The 22364-nt window shown below is 39.2% G+C and overlaps 1 protein-coding gene across 10 annotated transcripts in view; it reads right to left on the bottom strand.

Annotated features, from left to right (window-relative positions):
• Positions 1–22364, bottom strand: part of FGF13 (fibroblast growth factor 13) — a 441864-nt gene that overhangs the window by 386619 nt on the left and 32881 nt on the right. The gene's annotated exons all lie outside the window — the stretch shown is intronic.

Here is a 22364-nt window from a genome sequence, read left to right as displayed (position 1 = left end):
AATTAATTTTCATAGTATCCCCAGAATGATCCTCCTAAAACCAAAATGGGATCATGTCCCTCCCCTTCCTCAAAAGCCTTCACTGACAATACAAAGATTAACAAGGTCATTCATCATAGCCCTTATATACAGAAATATGAACTTAGGTGACAGCCAGCAATAGAAGAATGTTTAGATAAAATGTATTACACCTAGCCCTAGCCAGTTTGGCTCAGTGGCTAGAGCATTGGCCTGCGGACTGAAGGGTGCCGGGTTCAATTTCAGCCAAGGGCATGTACCTCGGTTGCAGGCTCGATTCTCGGCCACGGTCAGGAGGCAACCAACCGATGTGTCTCTCTCACATTGGTGTTTCTTTCTTTCTCTCTCTTTCTCTCCCCCCCCCCTTCCACTCTCTCTGAAAAGCAATGGAAAAAATATCCTCAGGTGAGGATTAAAAAAAAAAAATGTATTATACCCATGATTGAACAGTAAGCACTCATGAAAAATGATGTGTTAAGAATGTTTTAATCACACCAAAAAATATTTACAATATGATAGGAGAAAAAAATGTAAGAAATAGAGCTGTAAAGATGTATATCCCCACTGAATAGATTAAACACTGAAAACAAATTCACCAAAACCTCAGCTGGCTTTTCTCTTGGCTGAATTATGCTGTCTTTTTGCATGTTTCTCTATTTTCCATGTTTCTTATAATGAGTATGTAATGAGAAAGAAAAAAAACACAATAAAACAATCTATAAATAGTATCTAGGACTCCTCAATGTCAGGAATATGCTACTAAACCTAGCAGTCAAAGGTCATTTAGGACCCTTGCTACCTAACTCAGCCTTATCTCCAAATACATCCACCCTCCAGCCACAATGAACAACATGCTCTTCCTCTGTTGCACATCATGTCTTTGCTCACATGGCATTACCATCTCCACCTTTAGACGTCTTACTCAGCTTCCAAGGTTCAGGTCAAAAACCACCTGCCTCCAGGAAGTCTTTCTCAGATCCCTTCCTGATGAATGACCCCTTCCTCTGCTCTCCTACTATCAAATCATTTGCTAGCTTATCTGCTCTTTCATTTATCACCCATCCAATTCCACTTTCAATCCCATAGCAGTTTACATGTCTTTCTACCCTACAGAAAGCAAGCAATGGGAAGGCACAGGCCATGTTTGAATCAACTCTCAACTCCTCACTTGGCCCAAAGGCTTGAATGTTACAGACACTCAATAAAAGGCATGTTGAATTGAAAAACATACAGGGTATTTATAGCAAGTAAATAACTACATCTTTTAGAAAATGGCTGAGCATGGTTTGGATCCAATGGGACATCATTAAATTCAGCATTTTACAGGGTAAATAGAGCAATGGAATACATTTTCTGTCTGCAGATATGATTGTGCATCATCATGAGGAACTTAATTAAAATCTAAGGCAAGACAAGATACACTGCAGTCCACAAGTCAACACCTTTGAGCTTTACAGGCCACAATAAATGATGGTAAGGAAAAAGTAACAGGTCCTTAAGCTGCTGTTTATGTCAAATTGAAGTGAGGAGTCAAAACCTAAGTGAACTAAACACCACAAAGCCATCAGATGAAAACAAGACCCAGACACTTTTGGGAAAATTTCAGAGCAAAATAGACTGTTCCAGGCATATTTGAAGAGCAGTAGTATGAGAAGGGAATAGGAAGAGCAGTGGCATTGTCTGAGCATCTACCACATGCCAAGCGTGTGATGCAGCTGTTTCATGCCTGATATTATTTAGTCCTCCCAATGGCCCTGTAAGGTAGGGCTATTTCATGGATGGGCAACTGAAGCTCAGAAAAGTGATATCATTTGCCCAAGGTCACACAGCTAATAGGTGCAAGAGTAAGGACTCAAACCCAGCTCTTTCTGATTTAGCCACAGGCTCTTTACATTAGGCCAGATCACAATGGGGCCCCACCTTCCACCACTAACTCAGCTACAGTTCCTCCAAGTTGCCACTAGGGAGCCCTTCCTAAAACCCTATTTGAACGTTGCACTTCTCCATCAAAATCTCTCCACCAATTCTCCATTACCTAAGGCAACACATCCGAGCTCCTCACCTATATTTCCAGCTTCCCTCTTAACCCCACACATGCTTCCCAAACTCTTCATCCTCTTTAATGATTCTGCACCTTGACAAGTAAGATTCCCTTTGCATTTCAATTTGGCAAATTTCTATTCATTTACTAAGACTCATGTCAAATATCACCTCCTTAGAGAAACTTCCCTTGAGCAATTATCCTTTATAAATTAACATCTCCTTCCACGTGTGTTTCTCTAATAAACTCCACATAACTCAACTGAAGAACCTGCCAAAGTATACTGTCTGTCTCACTTACTGGATTGTGAGCTCTTCAAGGGTAAAATAATCTCTCTACACCCTGTACTTGGCATAACAGCTGGCACATAGTAAAATGTTTATGTGAAAATGGCAGGTTTAATATAAACATCAAGACAAAATATATTATAATTACAGGGATGAAGATAAGCAAAAGTCAAGTCAGCAATTACATACACACACCCTAAACCAATATGTCAACATTGCATTAATTATAGCAAAGTAGAGGCTCAGTCAATGTCAATCATCTCAACTCTGAGCAACTTTGTATTACCAATCTGAGATATGAATGGTGGCAACACCTGAAAAAGAGAACAACTCACTCAGGGATGTGGCAATAACAGTGCCCCAGATAAGTTACATCCAACACTAGAAATATACCAAATACACGGACAGGTGTCAAAACCCTGATCTCTCATGAGTGGCCCTGATCTCTCATGAGTGATAATGATAAATATTCTTCTCACCAATGAATCTAGAGTCCCAGCTGACAGTCACAGAGTTCATAAGTCATATCTGAATTGACCAGCCACACATTTGATTGAGAAGATAAACATAGCAAAATACATCAGCCCACAAAGTCAGGCAAATTCCACTTAGCAAAAATGAGGGACAATGGCATAATGTACATGCTATAAACTGCTTTTTTAAAAAAGCATAGGTGTCCTCTCAAACATTAATGTGTAAATACTATGGAGTAATAATTTGAAACTTTACCAGAATATAAACTACAAATATCTACCATTTCAAAGACCATATGATTTCACTAAAGAGAAGACATACTTCATAAGACTGGAGTTCAAAATGAAAACTAGGGTACTATTTCACACTCAAATGAATAAACGTGAGAGCATGGGTTACATCTGCATGGTGTTTTTTGTAAGACCATTTGTGAACTGACCTAGTTTTCATAAAAGTTTTGTAGTTAACAGTCAAAATGCCAAATCTTGAAGTCCAAGTGAGTGTTATGTAAACAAAAATTGGCAAGTTTCCCTTTCCCTGCCTCATAAAGGAGTTTGTACAAAATTTCATTGGTACAAGAGTCATATTGCTAAAACTATAGTATTAGTTAAAAGTATAAAAGTCATTCCCCTAAATCCTTTCAGTCCACTCTCCATGTCTATACCAGACTCTAAGCCCCAAACACTGTTTACACATTTTGGTCCCACTGCCTGCCCTCTCTCCCAGTGAGCCAAGCTTTTCCCATTTGTGCTAACCAACCCCCCTTACCACAGCTACAGTGTTATTTCCAAAGGACTGATCCATTAGGCCTCTTTCCTGCATATGGCCCTTTAAGTCCAAGCTGCTTAGCCCAGCCTGCGAGGGCCATTGTGATCTGGCCCTTGCTCTCTTCCTAGTCTTACCTCCTGATACCCACTTCCCATATATAGACATTTTCTGTATCAAAGTAATCTTCATTTCCCAGCATGACATGGTTTCACAGACACCTCAGACTTTGCAGGTGCTATTCCTTCTGCCTAGAAGGCCATTCCCCAATTCATCCCCTGGAGAACTCATATTCATCTTTCAAGACTCAGCTAAAAGCCATCACTTATGTGAAGCCTTTCTTGACTATTCCCCAGATTCCATACTTGGCATCTTAGTGGTTCCCTCCTCTGTGCTTCCAACCATTTTGCACTCATTTATATTGTGTTTCTTGTCACAATACGCTATAAATATCTGTTCCCAAGGATGCCTAGCTAATCCTCTGAATCTGCCTTAGCGCTACCTGTGAATAAAGTCCAAAAGATGGTAGTCTGACATTCAAGGCTGTTCTTACTAATCTAGCTTCAACTTACATTACTAACCTGACTTCCCATCATTTCCCTCCATAAACCCTATTCTCTAGGAAACATTTACTTCTCATTGTTAACCACCATGCCACATGCTTTCTCAATCTGACTGCTCCCTCTGCCTTGCCCAATTTCTGTATATCCAGATCCCAGCTATCTGTCAAGAAACAGCTCCAATTGCCCTCTTCTAGGAGTTCCCCAGCAGAAATCAATGTCCTCCTCCCTATAATTCTCATAGGCTCTTGATGTTGTGTTTGTATCTTACTCCATGGGGCTGAGGGAGAACAGAGTTTTGCTATCCCAAAATATGCCTTTTTGAAGATAATATTTTAAGTTGGTTATTTTTAAGAAACAAAAGACTCAAGGAGAGCTTTTGACCACCCCTTTACCTGCCTAGAGGAATTCAGATAGGAAAATCTGCTTAAAGAAAGAGGAATTGCCTGCTTTTCCTTTGAAGTCCAAACCACTGCCCCTCTTCTCCTTAGCTCAAAATGCCATATAAACCTCAACTGCCAGATTTGTCCTCGGGTCCCATATTCTTACACAACCCCCATATGTATTTACATAATAAAATTGTTTTTTCTCCTGTTAGTCTGTCTCATGTCAATTTGATTATTAGACCAGCCAGAAGAATTTTGAAGGGTAGAAGGAAAATTATTTTTCCTCCCCCACAGGTCCTACTAGATATGAGCTCCTGGCAAGTAGGGTGTGTGTTCCATTCATCTTTGTGTCTCCAGAGCTGACAGTGGGTGCCCAATGCAAGCTTGATGAAAGAATAAGGATCCATTCTCAGAGCTATTTTTAAAATAAGAATCCTTATTAGGAATGTGTGAAATGCAAATTCTAGATTGTGCTCCTTTCTCCTCCTTAAGAAAACTATTATTAGATGCTGAATTTCTCTTAGGTTGTACAGAGTACTGAAGGAATGCGGGAAAAGCTTGTGAAAGAAACAAATGCAGGGAGTGGGGAAAGGAGATTGTCTATGAAGCTATTTCTCTCACCTGAAAAAAAGCAAAACAAAAAACAAATGAGCTTCTGATCTGCGGTTCTAATCTAACCCTCTACTATATGCTCTTAGACTGTAATCTCCCATCAGCAGAAATGGGGTGTGAGCAGGCCCTGTGCCCCAATCCATGCTCTGCCTTACTGCCTTGTTTGCCTACCTGCTTGTCTCCTTATCACCTCTCATAATGACTTCAATTTTGTAAAAAGGAAAAATTCAATTTCATATCCAAATTTGATACTTTTTTAAAAATATATAAGGCATTAATAACAAATCAGCATGCCCATTACTCAAGAGCTTCCCGAGTAGGCCCAATGACTTACCGCTGTCATGTGAAAAAGCAGTGCCAATTATTTTCTTTTTAATGTGTAATTTCCAAATGAATGAATACGTTAGAATGCTAATGATTTTATACAAGAAAACAGTGAATTGTCTTTTCTACATTGTGATTATGATATTGCTTTGACATGCCGATGATTCATAAACTTTTCAAGAGTGACGAATATGCATTGTTCTATTATTTTCCTTTATAAATATTCAGGTCACTTCAATGTGACTTGTCTCTCTCTCCCTCCCTCCCTCCCTCCCTTTTTCTCTCACCTGAAAAAAAGCAAAACAAAAACCAAATGAACTTAAAAGCATACCTAGAATGTGTTTTGCCCCCAGTGAGTCCTCAATAAATATAGTTGTTTAAAACTAGTATCATCAAAATATGATTCCAACATATAATTCATATATGACTGTGTATTTCTATTTTATTTGTATTAAATTCCCTACAGGTCCATAAAAATCTCATACACTTTCATAAACATATGAAATGGTTTCAAAATGGTTATTTTTTCTCCTTAATATCAGGACCAAAATAGAATTTGAATAGAAAGTTTTATGTGATTAATTTGATGGTTCTTGAGCTAGATCTGAAGCAGATTGGGAGACCAGCTTTAACGAAGGGACACATTAACTCTTTTTGGTCAAGAGGTCATGTGGGGAGATGACAGTCAGCCAGGCCCACAGGAACCTTGTTTCCTGATTCAAACATCCAGCTCATGCCAGACTCCTACTTGCACTGCTTACACTTTCCATTTCATCCTTCCTCTTGCCCTCTCTCCATTTCCTTTGTTGACGGTACTGGCTTCCACTTTGTGGCTCTTAGAAAAAACCAGGTATTTGATCCACCCTTGCTTTTCAAGGTCCTGATTTTAGGAGCAGAACATTACTCAGTGAACTTCTGCACAAAGATCTAAAGATAGAAATCTTAAAGGGAGAAAAAAGATCAACTTGTTCACTATTGGCAGACACCAGAAAACTCTGGGGATAATTTATATAGTATTCCATAAACCCTTTGCCAGAACTCTGCAACCACTAATTAATCTGTATATTCGTGTTCCAACAGTCAGAATCTGGTGGCAGATACAGAATTTCTCAAATCAAGATACAAATTTTGCATAACACCTTATTAGGCTAGGAGACTTGCAAATTATATTACGTATGATTTTTTTTATCCTGAGCCAAGAACCAAAGACACTTTAATTTTCAGATTTACATTAGACATATGCCATCCCCCAGTTTATTTCCACTGTCAGTCAATCAACAAATATTCATCAAGAGTATGTTACGTGCTACGTACTAAGGGGGATTAAAAAGCTGACCTGCATGTCCCAAATCTTTAAAGAGATTAAAATATAATTAGTGCTATAGTCTGAATGTTTGTGTCCCTCAAAATTGCATGTTGATGACCAAGGTAATGGTTTTAGGTGGGGCCTTTATGAGATGATTAGGTCAAGAAAGCAGAGCTATCCTGAATGGGATTAGTGCCCTCATAAAATGGCCACAAAGAACTCTCTAACCCCTTCCGCCATGTCAGGATACATCAAGAAGTCTACAACCTGGAAGAGGGACCTCATCCAACCATGCTGACACTCTGATCTTGGACTTCCAGCCTCCAGAACTGTGAGATATAAATGTCTATTGTTTATAAGCTACAGCCGCCCAAATAGACTATGAAAATTAGAGAAACAAAATACCTACCAATTTAAAAAGTTAATTACTGATCTGAGGCAATATGCAAGTACCATTGAAGAGTAGTGTCAAAAAATGATGTAGAGGTACTTTGATAAACTCAACACAACAGAAATGTCTGTTCTGAAGAAAAAACAAAAAGATTCAGATGTTGTCCTACTACAAATCATATCTCGGCTTCATCCCAGCTATGCCACTGACTATCTCTTGGGCCCTGACCAAGCAATTTTACTTCTCTGGCTCTCAAGGGTCTCACCTATGCAAAGGAACAAAACTACCTGCCCCACCCACCTCATTGAACTGTTTTAAAGAGCAAGCAGTACGAGTAATGGAAAGCATTTCCAGAAGCTACATTTTGCTACACAAAACACCCTTGGGCAACTCCTTTATCTTTTTATCCTCTCCGGGCCTCAGCTCCTTAAACTGCAGAACGCTGGACTGTTCTCTGAGGTCATAGAGTTTAGGATGATGACAGAAAAAATAGAAAAAATGTGACATCACTTACACCATGCTGCCAGAGGCAACTTCCAAATCAATCAATATTCCTATCCATTCAACTCCAAGGGCCCCACAGAGAATGCTGTCAAGTATATACAAGTGTTTTCATGCTAACACTCCCAATAATTCCATTACAAACTTAGAGTGGTCAATCCACTCTCCATACCACGTCACATACGGAATTTCTGCACTATTGCAAAGTTTGAAACTCTCCATGGAAACCTCAAGGAGGGGGCCAGGGGGCCAGAATGTGATTACCAGAGAGAGAATTTCTAAACAGCCAGATTGATATCTTAGATCTTTAAAGAAAGATCAAGTGAACTATGCCTAGAAAAACATTATACCATGTATTTCATGTAGTCTCAATCTGCACAGTTTGGGTGTCAGGTCTATAATCATAATTTTTGTGTGAAGTCTGTAATCACAATTTCTTTCTTACATTCTTTGCCACAAACACATTCCCGTTATCTCCTTACTTTATCTTCTGAGTGCAGGAAAAAATAAGGAATTAAACTGCAACATCAGTGTTCTAGATCCTTTTTATATCTCTTTCCTTATCTTAAAATTATTGGATCATCAGAAAAAAGAAAGGGAGGGAGGGAGGGATCATGTACCACCCAAACTACCTAACAGTTTTTCTTTTTATTTATGAATTATAAGCCAGCAAGATCAAAAATTGACATATACAGGTGATGAGATACCAGCAGTGCCTTTTTAACAATAGTTTTACTTTACATTAATCTAAAGAACTTAATAAACTGATGGACAGAATATATTCAATGACATGGAAGCATAGATGAGACTGACGAATGTCAGAGGGATGGAGGAGGGCGGGTGGGTGGAGGGGGAGAGAGTAACCAAAGAATTTATATGCACATATGCACAACCCAAGGACATGGACAATGGTGGGGAGAGGGAATGGGGAGGCGGATGGGACGGGGTGGAAGGGGTCATTGGGGAGAAAAAGGGACATCTGTAATAGTTTAAACAAAAATAAAATTTAAAAAATATTAAAATTAAAAAAATATAGTTTTACTTTACAGAACATTTAACTCTATGGTCATTATTCCATTATGCCAATTGACTCCGCTAGGGGCAGTCTAGCTGTGGTTATTCAGAAAAGAAATAGATCAAAGCAATCCCAGCGTAGTGTGATGGGAAGAGTTTTGACATGGAAGGCTCTGGTCTGGTAAGTTTTCATTTTTAATCAAAATCCTCTCCAAATATTAAGATTGCTTCCATCTTTAGGAGTCAGTCTGGAAGGATTCCCCAACTGCAGTCAAGCTCCAAGGTAAGAAAGAACAGCACAGAATGTACCACAGATAATGGTTAATCCACAATGAGGATCTCAGTGAACCAGTGAAGCAACATACCCAGACACGGTCTTCTCATTTTTAGTCCTTTATTTACCCTCCCATTACATGTCTTCAAACTTTTCATATCTTTCCCTGAGTTGACAGCAATTTTCCCATTTAAAGAAATCATTCTTTCATTTATTTAGGAAAAGATGCATCTCTTTCCATCAACAATCAGTTTTCAACCTTCACTTCTGCTCACAGAGCTCTGAGTGAAGCAGTCTTGTGATTCCAGGGCATAAAGGAAAACATACAGAAGAACTGGGTTCCTGTCCCAGCTCAGCTGCTTCTTAACAGTGTGATCAGAGGCAAATTGCTTAACTGCTCTGTGCCTTAGTTTTCTAATCTGTGAGATGGGGAGGACAATGGAAACAACCTCACAGGATTGATATGAGGATTAAACCTGCCTCATATGAGAAAAAGTGCTTTGCAAATGGTGAACATATGTTTTAATATCTGTATTTACCTACAATATGGAAGTCTCATGGACTGATCTGATTTATTTCCATATGCCCAGCATCCAGCACTGAGTGAGATCCAAATGAGACATTTATTAGATGTTTGATGAAGGCATGAATGACTGATGAATAAAGGAATGCACTCCCTGTGTGTCCCCATAGTACCAAGAGCAGTGACCATGTACTATGTATATAGCACAAGGCCTGGCTCAAAGTAGTTAATCAAATAAATTTCACCTAATAAATGGATGAATGATCCTGTCAAGCTGGACCCAACAGCAATGCCCCATGAGCATTCTTACTTCCATTCCTTTTTCCCCCTTAACCCCTACCTGGACTGCACTTTCCACTCTCCTTACTGATCTCATCCAAAGCCCCCCTTCTTCCATACAGCCTCTCTGATTTACCCCGTCCTCAGTATGATCCCTCTGAACATCCCCATATACACAAAATAAACAGCTTGTCTGTATAGTTTATATCTTCCCAACTGGCTCACCGCCATTTCAGATAAAACTTTCTGAGATCAATGCCAATGCAAATTCTTTGGAGAAAAACTGTAGGCCTTATTAATCTGTGGTATTCTTTACAATGACTGGCACCATGCTGTGCACTCAGCTAAATGATCTTCTAGAACTGATGTTCCTAAGGCTTTCCCATGCACTAATTTATCTAAGCTTGGGTGGTGACTACAAAAATTCTATTATCCAGATCCTCAAAATTTAGTTTTCTGAAATACTGGGGGTTAATTTTTTCTTAGTTCTGTTTCTCTCTGGATGAGAAGACCCATTCTAAAAAATACCATATGCTTCCTTAACTTCTCAAGTAGATCACAAACATATGGGACCATCAGTATTACAATGGGCTGTACATACAATTTAAGATGCAGTTGAAAATGATGTTCAAACTAGTCACCTGATTAGTTGGTGACTCTGTAGTCATCATCCCCACTACTTCCTAGCTGCAGAGGTTGGCACACTGGCCCTCCTCCCCTAGTGACTACTGTTCTATAGTTTGCTAATCTGTATTCCTGTCACCAAATATACCCAGGAAGTAGAAGTAGCCTACATTCATGCTGCTTTCAGGTACCACTCAATTCAACAGTCATTCACTGAACACTCCTGTGTACCAGGTGCCAACTGAGAAAGAATGGTTCCATAGTTTGCTGAAAGTTGGAACAAATAGAAAAGATAGCTGAGAAACAAGTAATCACATATTATTTTTAATGTTATTTGGGCAGATTGTTGAAGTAGTAATAGAAGGATAAACCGATTCCCTATGTCATTTACTCATTTAACAACCATTTACTCCAGGCTCCTCTACAGAGCCAAAAAAGACAGTCCCTGCCCTCTTGGGGCTCACAGTCTAGTGAGGAATCAACAAGCCAACAAATCATGATTTATGAATTATTATTTATTATGCAATAAAATCACTTCTTTAAGAGAGATGTTCATATTGTAGTGAATGAATGCAAAGGAGGAGCAGCAGATAGGTCTACCTAGGGGCCTTTAGGAAGGCCTCACAAGAGACAGTACAAGGCATATAGCTACCAGCTCTGCCCTTGGCGTGCTCAGTCTAGCTGGAGTGAGTTATAGAGAGGAATACCCCCACACCCACACCCCAGGAAGGTAGAGATGTACTGTCATTCTAGTTGCCTCTTCTCTTCTTTTGTGCCCCAGTATTTGCCACAGCCCACTTTGGTTGTGATGACCACCCCCTTGAGCTGTCCTGATGTGTACTGCAGAGACAGTGCAGACCTCTGGCCAGGCAGCAAATTGAGGCCACCTGGGGCTGGCTCTACTCTTGTGGGGAAGACAGTGACCACAAGGAAGGATAGCCCTGAAAGAAAAATATCCTATCCAGCCATTCAACAAACAAAATTGAGTGCCTATAATATACCATGGCACTGTGCTTGAATTACACCAGTACCTTCCTTCAAGGAGCCCACAGCCTAGTGAGGGGATAGATCCTTAAACAGATAATGTAACACAGTATGATAAATGATATCTTCCAGGAACTTACTAGAAAAAGTGCTGGAATTACACTGGAGATTATCCACTAGGTTTAGGGAGAAGAGTAGGGAAGGTAGGGAGAATGAATGTTTGAACCAGGCCTTGAAGGGATTTGAAGGGTTTTGCAGGGTGAATGGGGTGGGAAGAACATTTGTGGCAAATATTGTTGGTTATTTAGTGAACAGGACTCCTTTACCACCACCTTTTCCCTCTCTAACAGAACACACACTTTATTCAGACTTTTGCTTTAGACAAAGACCCTCTAGGCCAATAATCTCAGTTGTGAGTGCATAGTAATGATAACAAATGGACACTTATACAGTACTTACTATGTGTTTTTCACTATTCTAAGTATTACATACATTAACTGACATTCCACACAACAACCCAATGAGGTATGCACTATTTTTATTCCAATTTTACAGGTGGAAAACTAAAGCACAAACTCTGTGTGCTCAACCACTACACCATATTTTCTCTTCACTATGAAATGCTAGCCGTCCCCACAGCAAAAGCAACTTTAGTGAACAGTCTCAGAGGTACCTTCTCTTGAATATCAAAGGGTAAAGCCTCAAAAGGGACACAGAAAGGCAAATCCTAAATATTTTCAAGTATCCTTACTGAAAAACTTTCAGTTTTCCATTTTGAACTTCAATAGGACCATCAGCTTTAACCACCCGGATTACAACCCTACCGCATCCACGAGTGACACACTCAAGGGGCACACTTGGTGGCCACCAAAGCTCCACTGAAGTAAATCCTGCTCCACAGGGGTATCTCCAGCACAGCAGCTCTTTGGCTGTAGCTGCAGCTGGTCCTCACAGCTGATTAGCCAGGGGGGTCAATTCCTCCCAGTGACGCCAACAGCAACCAAAGCTCAACTACAACAGGGCAATGCACACAGCCCACACAGGGGAGCACCTAGAAGGCACAGCTCAGGCGGCTGGGGAGACTGAGCCACTGGGCCCTACAGGACACCTACTACACAAAGCCACTCTGCAAATTCCAAGAGACATAGCAGCTCTACCTAATACACAGAAACAAACACCTGGAAGCAGCCAAAATGTGGAGGCAAAGAAACATGTCACAAAGGAAAGAATATAAGAAATCTCCAGAAAAGAAACTAAGTGAAATAGAGCCAAGCAAGCTTCTAGATACAGAGTTCAAAATAATGGTTATAAGGATGCTCAACGATCTTAGTAAGAATATTAAGGAAACTAGCGAGATCGTCAATGGCATAATAAAGTACCAATCAGAAATAAAGGCTACATGAACTGAAATGAAGAATAATTTACAGGGAATCAAAAGTAGAGTAGAGGACGCTGAGAATCAAATCAGCAATTTGGAACATGAGGAAATGAAAAACACCCAACCAGAAGAGCAAAAAGAAAAAAGAATCCAAAAATATGAAGATAGTGTAAGGAGTCTCTGGAACAACTTAAAGCGGCCCAACATTCATATTATTGGGATGCCAGAAAGAGAAGAAAGAGAGCAAGACATTGAAAACCTATTTGAAAAAATGACAGAAAAGTTCCTCTACCTCGTGAAAGAAATAGACAAGTCCAGGAAGCACAGAGGGTCCCAAACAAGAGGAATCCAAAGGCGCCCACAGCAAGACACATCATAATTAAAATGCAGCCCGGCCGGGCATGGCTCAGGGGTTGAGAGTCGACCTAGGATCCAGGCGATCGGGGTTAGATTCCCGGTCAGGGCACATGCCCAGTTGCGGGCTTGATCAATGACTCTCTCATCATTGATGTTTCTATCTCTCTCTCCCTCTCCCTTCCTCTCTCTGAAATCAATAAAGATATATTTAAAAAATAAAATAAAATAATAAAATAAAATAAATAAAATAATAAAATAAAATAAAATAATAAATAAAATACCAAAGGTTAAAGACAAAGAGAGAATCTTAAAAGCAGCAAGAGAAAAGCAATTAGTTACCTACAAGGGAGCACCCATAGGACTGTCAGCTGATTTCTCAACAGAAACTTTGCAGGCCAGAAGGATAGGCAAGAAATATTCAAACTGATGAAAAGCAAGAACCTACAACCAAGATTACTCTACCCAGCAAAGCTATTATTTACAACTGAAGGTCAGATAAACAGCTTCACAGATAAGAAAAAGCCAAAGGACTTCATCACCACCAGAGCGCTACTACATGAAATGTTGAAGGGTCTTCTTTAAGAAGAAGCTAATGAAGAAAACAATCTGTCAAACAAAACAGACCCAGAGACATTGCACAAAAGAAAATACTTCCATGCTTGCATTTGCAAATCAACAAGTAGTTTTCAACACCAAAGCAGGTGTATACATGGTTCAGACCAATTTAGTACATGCAAATGTTATGTGGATGCATATACACAAATTTCAGAGACAGCAATAGAAAAAAAAAAAAAAGCCATTTGTACACTTTTAAGAATCAAATAACCGTATGCTACATTTGAAATTCTGCCTTGCCAAATTTATACAAGAATGCAGGAAGAAGAACTTTACTCCTGTTCAATAAAAAGAAAAAAGAAAAAAAAAACTCTGACTATCTGAATTCTGGGTAATACATATTTTTATTCTTGGGCACCTTTTCCCCCCTGGCAACATGCAAAAGTTGGCAACCCTCTTCCTGCAGATATCTGCAAGGCTATCTCTCAGGTTTTTACTGAAATGTCACCTTAGTGAGTCCATCCTGACCACCATATACAAAACTTCACACGTTCACCACCACTGCTGCCACCACCACCACACATTCTCAGATTTTTCTCTAAAGCATTTGTTGACATGCTTTTTACATATGTTTTGCTTATTATGTCTCCCCATCTCTCTCTCTCTCTCTCTAAATATATATATATATATATATATATATATATATATATATATACACACACAAGTATAAAAAGGGCAAGGGTCTTGGTTTTATTCACTGCTATATCACCTATGTCTAGATCAGTGCCTGACACATGGTAGATATTCAGTAAGTATTTGCTGAACAAATGTTTATATGAAAACTTCTTGTTTTCAAAGTTGAAATAAAATCTTCCCATACAAACTTTAGTCATTTTAGAATGAAAAACCTTTTTCATTTCTTCATGTTTGCTAATGCATTTCTGACTTAACATGACCATTTTCTTCAGAAAGAACACTGAAATCCATATTCCAGGACCATTTTTGGAACAACTCTCACTATTATAGCCTCAAATGTGAACCACTTAGTAGTTCTAGTTCATGTACAGATGAAACTGGCCTTGGTCAGTACCTGCATTATCTTTGTTTTGCACTGGAGCAAAACTCATTAGATTAGAATCAATGGTACAGAATTCATAAATCCCACAGGGGTCAACCTTGGGCTATCTAAGGGGAAAGGGTATGCTGAGTATATTGTGACACATGTCTGACCAATCTAGCAATACCTACTTTCTAAAAACAATAAGAAAAATTGAAAAGATTTGCATTTGTTTATTATGATAAAATCCATGAAATCTGTAAAATTTTGCAAGCTAGTAGTTCATATTATTTTGTATACTTATGCATAATGAAGTATTCCTTTCAACCCATTATATAACCTGCTTTCCTTTCTAGTATTCTGAAGACACCAATTCACTGATGTAATGATTCCAAAGCAGTGTGACTTCGCATTGTTGACCTTAGAATCTAACCTTCGTCAACAGCAATAACAATACCTGTAAGTTTTCTCTTAACTACAATTGGGTTCATAACAGATGTGGTTTTGGCTTTTACATTTGGTGTTTCTGAAACAAGAGAATACCATGTTGCACAAAACTATGCAGAGCAAGGTCTCTCCCCTGAGATGAGCAGAGAGCTCTCCCAGACAGCAGTAGCCCACGCCTCCCTCCCCCAATGTAGTCAGTATTCAGAGACTCAGGGTACATGGATTCTCTGAAAAAGCTCTTCAGAGGCTTTTTATTTTTTAAATATCTTTATTGATTTCAGAGAGAGGAGAGGAGAGGGAGAGAGAGAGAGAGAAACATCAATGATGAGAGAGTCATTGATCGAGCCCACAACCCGGGCATGTGCCCTGACCGGGAATCGAACCCCTATCGCCCGGATCCTAGGTCAACGCTCAACCGCTGAGCCACGCCCAGCTGGGCTCTTCAGAGGCTTTAATTCTCTGCCTTAGCCCACGGTCAATGACAACCACCCTTAACTTCTTAAGAGAATGGTCTGTTATAAACACTAAATGCTTAAACACTATTACCTTGTTAATAGCACCCCTTAACACTTAGGATCTGACATTATCATCTACAATGCACAGACACAAATATTAACATAAAGCTCTTAAGTGATTTTCTCTTGCATTAGATAAATGCAAGACAATAGGAAAATAGGAAATAAAACCTGAGTTTTCAAGTCTCAGTCCAATATGGGGACCATTATAACACACTCACTCTAAGGTTTGATTTCCACTTTCGACTGGTTTAGTCTTCATTTTAAAATAATACTCCCAGCACTAAGCTCCAAATAAGGAGACAATATGCTAATATGCAACTAACCAGGAAATGTGCCTACATAAGAAATGATGAGTGACTCACTAATGTTAGTTCATTTATTTAATCAATATTTATTGAAGGTCTGCTATATACCTTAGAAGTAAAGGATATTAGGGTCATTATCAACCACCACTGAAAATGGGTCTGCAATCACAGTAGGGAAAGTTAAGAAATGAAGAAAAGAAGGTGTCAAGAGAAGTGATAATGCCCAATCACACATTTATAAGTGCTAGAGATGGAACTGGATTTCAGAAACATGAGAGTCATCATTCTTGACTCCTCTCTCCCCCTTAATTAAACATCAATGTACCACTCATGTTATTATTAGCATTAAACCCAAACTCTTCCAACCCCTGAATAGTGCTCTCAAATCTTTAGACATCGTCCATCTTCATTCCTACCCTGCTGAGCCTAAGCTTGGTTCCATCAGCATTTTCACTGCAACCCCACCCAGAGCTTTATAAAATGTACATCAGATCACAGGACCTCCACCATGCAACCCTCCAAAGGCTTCCCAATGCACTGAAAATTAAATTCAAACTCCTCATCCCGACAGACAAAACCCTCAATGCCTTTGTGCGCTGCCCCCTGACTACCTCTCAAGGTGCATCTCTTGCCTCTCCTCTTTTAGCCATAATGCATATTATTCAATTATTCACATTTATACTTATATTTGCAATCTGTCTCCCTCACTCTCTCCTTTTCTTCTCTCCATTCCTCCCACTTATTTGTCTTAAGATGTGCTGTTCCCTCTGCTCGAAATTCTCTTTCCCTTCCTCTTTGGCAGGCCAGCTCATACCTCACTTTTTTGATTCCAGTTAAGCAACTCTCTTCAGGAAGCTTTCCCTGACCCTTCAAAAGCTGAGTTAGCTGCCCTCCTCTGAGCTTGCACAGTAGCCTTCTCCTACTACAGCATTGCTCACACTTTGTTTATCCCAATTGACTATTTCTTTGTCTTTCCCACTAGACTGTGAGCCCCATGAGGGAAGGGGCCATCTATAGCTTGTTCACCTTTGTATCACCAGCACCTACCATCGAGCCTGACACAGAGCTGACAACCAATACATGTTCAACGAATGAATACATGATATGAATGGAACTATCCTGAAATTTCTATGTGGGAACATCTGGGCAATATTTGTGAAAGCACATTTACTTTCATAAAATGCTGAGGTGCAAGCTGAGAGCTAACATGAGTGATGTAACTTGGAGTCAGAAATAAACTGTGCCCTGCCTGATATCATCTGTTAAATATCAATGGTCTTTTTGACTTAATAAAAATTCATGACCTATGAATACTAGCCATATCACTAGCATGTACTTTTGTATGAATACAGTTGATTAAGTTGCTTTCTGGACTGGTAGTGTCTGACTTCTAAACAATTTATATTCTGAATAGCTAAGAGGTTATCTCTCACTCCTATTATCAATAAAAATGAAATCACACTGCAAACACATATATAAATTTCTGATCATGGAGCACACAACTGACAAACTTCCAAGGCCTCTGATTTTAGCAGAAAAAAATAAACAACATTGACAACAACAGAAAATTTCAGGCTTCTACTCAAAATGTAATGAGATTTATTCATTTAAAAAGATAGCATCCTATGGTTTTGTTTACAGTCTGCATATAAACACGTATATAAGTTAACATTGGGCCTGTTTCAATGTTGGGTAACTTGTCTCTTCATGTATTTCTTCCAATCTAGGAACCTGCTCATTAATGCATAGAGAAATTATATTTTAGATATTCCTGCTTAAAAATGGGAATGAAAATATTCACCGAAATGTGAGTGGCATAATCCAACATCTGCAAGTACTGTACACGTAACAGAGGCAACTCACTCCTCTAAGAGTACTGAACCTCCTTCAGTTCTCTAAGTAAGCCATGGTCTCACTAACCTCCCAGCCTTTGCATGTACTACTCCTACATTCCAGGATACTCTCCTTCCTTCTCCTCAACTGACAACCTCTTGCTCGTCCTTCATGTGTCCAGTTAATCTTCCCACTACTACTACCATCCAACTAGGCCAGTTCCCTTTCCTCTGAGCTTCCCTAGCTCTCCATTCTCCCAGGTCAGGGTACTGATTCCTTGCCTATTTCACACACCATCAACTCCATGGGAGCAAGATGAGGGATTCTCTTCCTCACCAGTGTTTCTCCAGTGCCTGGCACTGAGCCTGCCATATGGCTAGTACTCTTTGAAAAAAAGGTGTCCAAATTCTCAGGCATGTGTTTCTGAAGTGTTGTCTATCACCTGAAAATAAATTTATCTCCATGCTTTCTGCTCACCAATGGGAAACAAAATATATTAAACATTGCTAGTGCTTTTATTAAAATGCAGAGTCCACTTTGAGAGATTCCCATTTCTGGAAACATATAAAGATGTTAGGGAGGGTTCAGAAGACAGCAGGGGGCCATGATAAACAAAGCTTAGGGGCCAATACATAGAATGGGAAATCTGTGCCCTCATATAAATCTCAATCACAGCACTAGCTGTACAATCCAAAGCCAAGCACAATACCTGTGCAAATCACCTTCAGAAGTGGCAGAGAGGGGAGAATTCACAAATAGGATGATCAGAGGGAACTGCGCAAAGCAAAACTAAAACTCAGGTCTGGATATTTCCTCTATTTGGTGCCAAGTATTTAGCAAATGTTTCTTCCACTCCCCACAAAGGATTGAAGGGGGAAAGTTAATTACTACATATTTAAACCTAATTTGTGCTCCAGAACATAAGCCACGTCTCACACATAAAAGAAGCAGATAAAAACAAATAAAAATGTCAAACTGTTCCAAGACTAACTAGGAAGTTAAAATTTTCCAAATGACAGACTGAGCCATTTCTATTCAAACAAGCATTTATTGCATTTGTCTCCTAGGTACTGGGGATTCAGAGATGAATGGCAGGGTCAGGAAGTTTATAGTATAGTGGGAGAGACACACAAAGCAAGAGGGGAATGGAAATAAATTGCAAAGGGCATAGGAAGGCACAATCCACTCCAAATGCAGGGATAAAGTATCTTGAGAGGAACCAAATTATTTCTACAAAAAAATCACTGTACAAAAAAACACCATAAACAATAAATAGACCTAAGAGGAACAAGAAAAGCCCTATTCTTCTCATGGTTCTCAAACTTGCAAGTCATCTCAGAACTCCAGGCCACTAATTGTTTGAGCTCTTCCTTCACTTTATTTACCATGTTATTTTGATGACCTAGGACTAAAGACTGAGGAAACAAATTGATTATTTAAAGCAACTTCTCCCATCAATTAAAAAAAACAAAACAGGATCAGCACCCATGTTCATATGGTAGCATTATTCACAATAGCCAAAAGGTAGAAGCAAACCAAATATCCATCAACAAATGAATGAATAAAGAAAATGTGGTATATATATATATATATATGTGATGGTTAACATTATGTGCCAACTTGACTGGGCTAAGGAATGCCGAGATATCTGGTAAAACACTATTTCTGGGTGTATCTGTAGGGTGATTCTGGAACAGATTAGCCTTTGAGTCAGTAGAATGAGTGATCACTCTCACTAATATAGACAGGAATCACCCACTCCACTGAGAGCCCCAATAAAACAAAAAGGTGGGGGACTCTGGAACTTACATCAGCCTGCTTCCTCAGGCCTTTGGCATCCAGCTGGAAATTATACCATCAGCTACCCTGATTGTCAGACCTTCATACTTGCACTGAATTATACCATCAGCTTTCCTGGTTCTCCCACTTGCAGACAACAGATCATGGGACTTCGTGGCCTCAATAACCATGTGAGCCGATTCTTATAATAAATCTCCTCTTATGTATCAATGTCTCTATCTATCTCTATCTATTTTTATGGATATAGATAAGTATGGTCTGTTTCACTGAAGAACCCTAATACAACATGCAATAAAATATTATTCAGCCTTTAAAAGGAAGAAAATGCTGATGCATGCTACAATGTGGATGAACCTTGAGGACATTAGGTTAAGTGAAATAAGCCAGCCACAGAAACATAAATACTCTATGATTCCACTTATATGAGGTATCTAAAGTAATCAAACTCATAGAAACAGAATGTAGAATGGTAGTTGCCAGGGGCCGGGGTGGGGGAGGAATGGAAAGTTGTTGTTTCATGAGTACAGAGTTTGTCTTGCAAGATGAAAAAGTCCCAGAGATTGGTTGCTCAACAATGTGAATATACTTAGTACTTCTGGAACCAAACACTTAAAAATCCTTAAGATGGAAAATGTTATGTTATGTATTTTACCACAATTAGAAATAGGATAAAAATTTTAAAGGATCACACTCTAATGATACATGGTACATAACATAATGATACATGGTACATAACACGATAGATACATTGTTATGAACCTCTACTCCAAGAAAAAGTGGTTATGGCATATAAAATCCCCAAATGTTTAACTTGTGTAGAAATATTCTTCTTCTAGTGAAAATTTCCTCATCTAATGCCCAAATAGGAAAAACTGCAATGCTTCAAGCAGTTCTTCTAGTCATGGGTAAGTAAGTACAATCATATGAGAGGAGATGAACACACTTTTCAAAAATGTTCTTGCCTTTATGCGGAAAAAGAATACAAGCAGTCTTATTTAGGTCACAGCAGTTACTGTAAACATCCCAAGGAAAGCATATTAATAACAGCCACCCACAAAAGACCTGGTTTCAACCATGGAATGTCATGGAGTCAGTGAAAGGAAGGCTGGGGGAGAATTTGGTCAGATTTTAAAAATTAGGATGTTAGCATATTTTTATAGTTTAATTTATATTTAGAAATAACAAGTAGAGACAATATTTTAAATTAGGAATTTGGATTAGATGGTGTCTGAAGGGCTTTCTGGTTCTAAATCACAACGATTGATTGCTTACTTGATAAAAAAGAAAAACATCAGAGAATCATCCTAAATATTTGCATCAATCCTTGATTCTGCTATCAGTAGAGTAAAAGAGGCCACCTGCCTGAGTCTATCAATGTGGTCACGTGGGAATGCACTGGGCTAGGCTCCTGTCACTAACTTGCTCTAAGAACTTGGGCAAGTCATTGTCTCTCTGTGGGCCTGATTCCCTCCTCTTTGCAATGGGAAGTTTGGAATAAATGGTTATGATGGTCTCTTCTAGCCATTGTAACTTCTGATTATGAACCTGGGAAGCCTGCTAGTTATGGTTGCAGAACAACATAAGTGTATGAAATTCCAGAGAACTGTACACTTAAAATCATTAAAATGATAAATACTATGTTATATATTTTACCACAATAAAAATAAAGATAAATTTAACATTTTTAAAAAGGACCTGGGGAGCACAAATAGCCACTCTGAGCAATAGCTTATTGTTAGAACTGACAGGAAACCCAAAATGCTTCCACAAGAGGCCTCTAGGCTTGGCATTTCTTTATTTTTAATTGAGTAATCCTTGATTCCCAAAGAAACATTCAGATACACCAGAGATGATATTAAAATAAAACTTTTCATAAAACAATAAGTCCATCAATGTTGTAATTCCCCCCATTCACCATTTGAGTCCAGTATATATATGGCTTTGATAAACTGAGTCTCACCTATATACAATACAGTCAAGAGAGAGGCACCCTGGCCAAAATCTCACTTTCAGTAGAGCAACTGCTCCCATTTCCTCCTGCCATAGATCCTAAGCAACTCAACTTCTGGCTCAAAGGTAGGGGAACAAGTTTATTACCTTCTACCAGGTTTTTCAGATCTTAGGAAGATGCCTCTGCATTAAAAATCAATACAAGATTTTTCAAGGTATTTGGTTTTGTCACTTGTCTAGAGACAATGGCCTCAGAAAAGAGGATGACCTGTCTTACTTCCCTTTCTTCCCCCTCTGTGCATGCTGCTCTTTAAAGACAGGCTTTTTGTTCCATCAGTTCAAAGGTTGCTTTTATGTCCAGTGGGGTGGAGGGAGAAAGCTGTGTTTTTTTCAATGGTGAAATCTTTCAAGTCCCAAAGGCTCTTGTGATACAAATCAGGTCATTCTATATAACCTAAACCCCCAATTACACAGGGGAAATAAAAATCCTTTATAACTTAAAGCAACTAGCAATAATAGGTCAATGCGCTTGATTGGTCGTGAACCAATTACAGGAACAGTGTTTGGTACCTGGACAATGAGAAGAGGTAGGGGTGTATCTAAGCCTGGTCCAAACCTCACACTCCTATCCCCCATCCCCCACTACCAGACAGAGGCAGGAAAGTGATGTCCAAGAAGAGGACTTCCCTTGCCCACCTGCTCTGAACTGGCAATGTGATTATCATGTAAGTTCCACTCCCATCACTTTATCCCACAACATCAAGATCCATTGAGATTCAAGCCACCAGAAGGGCCAAAATA

Source organism: Miniopterus schreibersii (genome assembly GCF_964146895.1).
Source record: "Miniopterus schreibersii genome assembly, chromosome: X".
NCBI classification, from domain to species: domain Eukaryota; kingdom Metazoa; phylum Chordata; class Mammalia; order Chiroptera; family Miniopteridae; genus Miniopterus; species Miniopterus schreibersii.
This window is presented reverse-complemented; position numbering and strand designations above follow the sequence as displayed.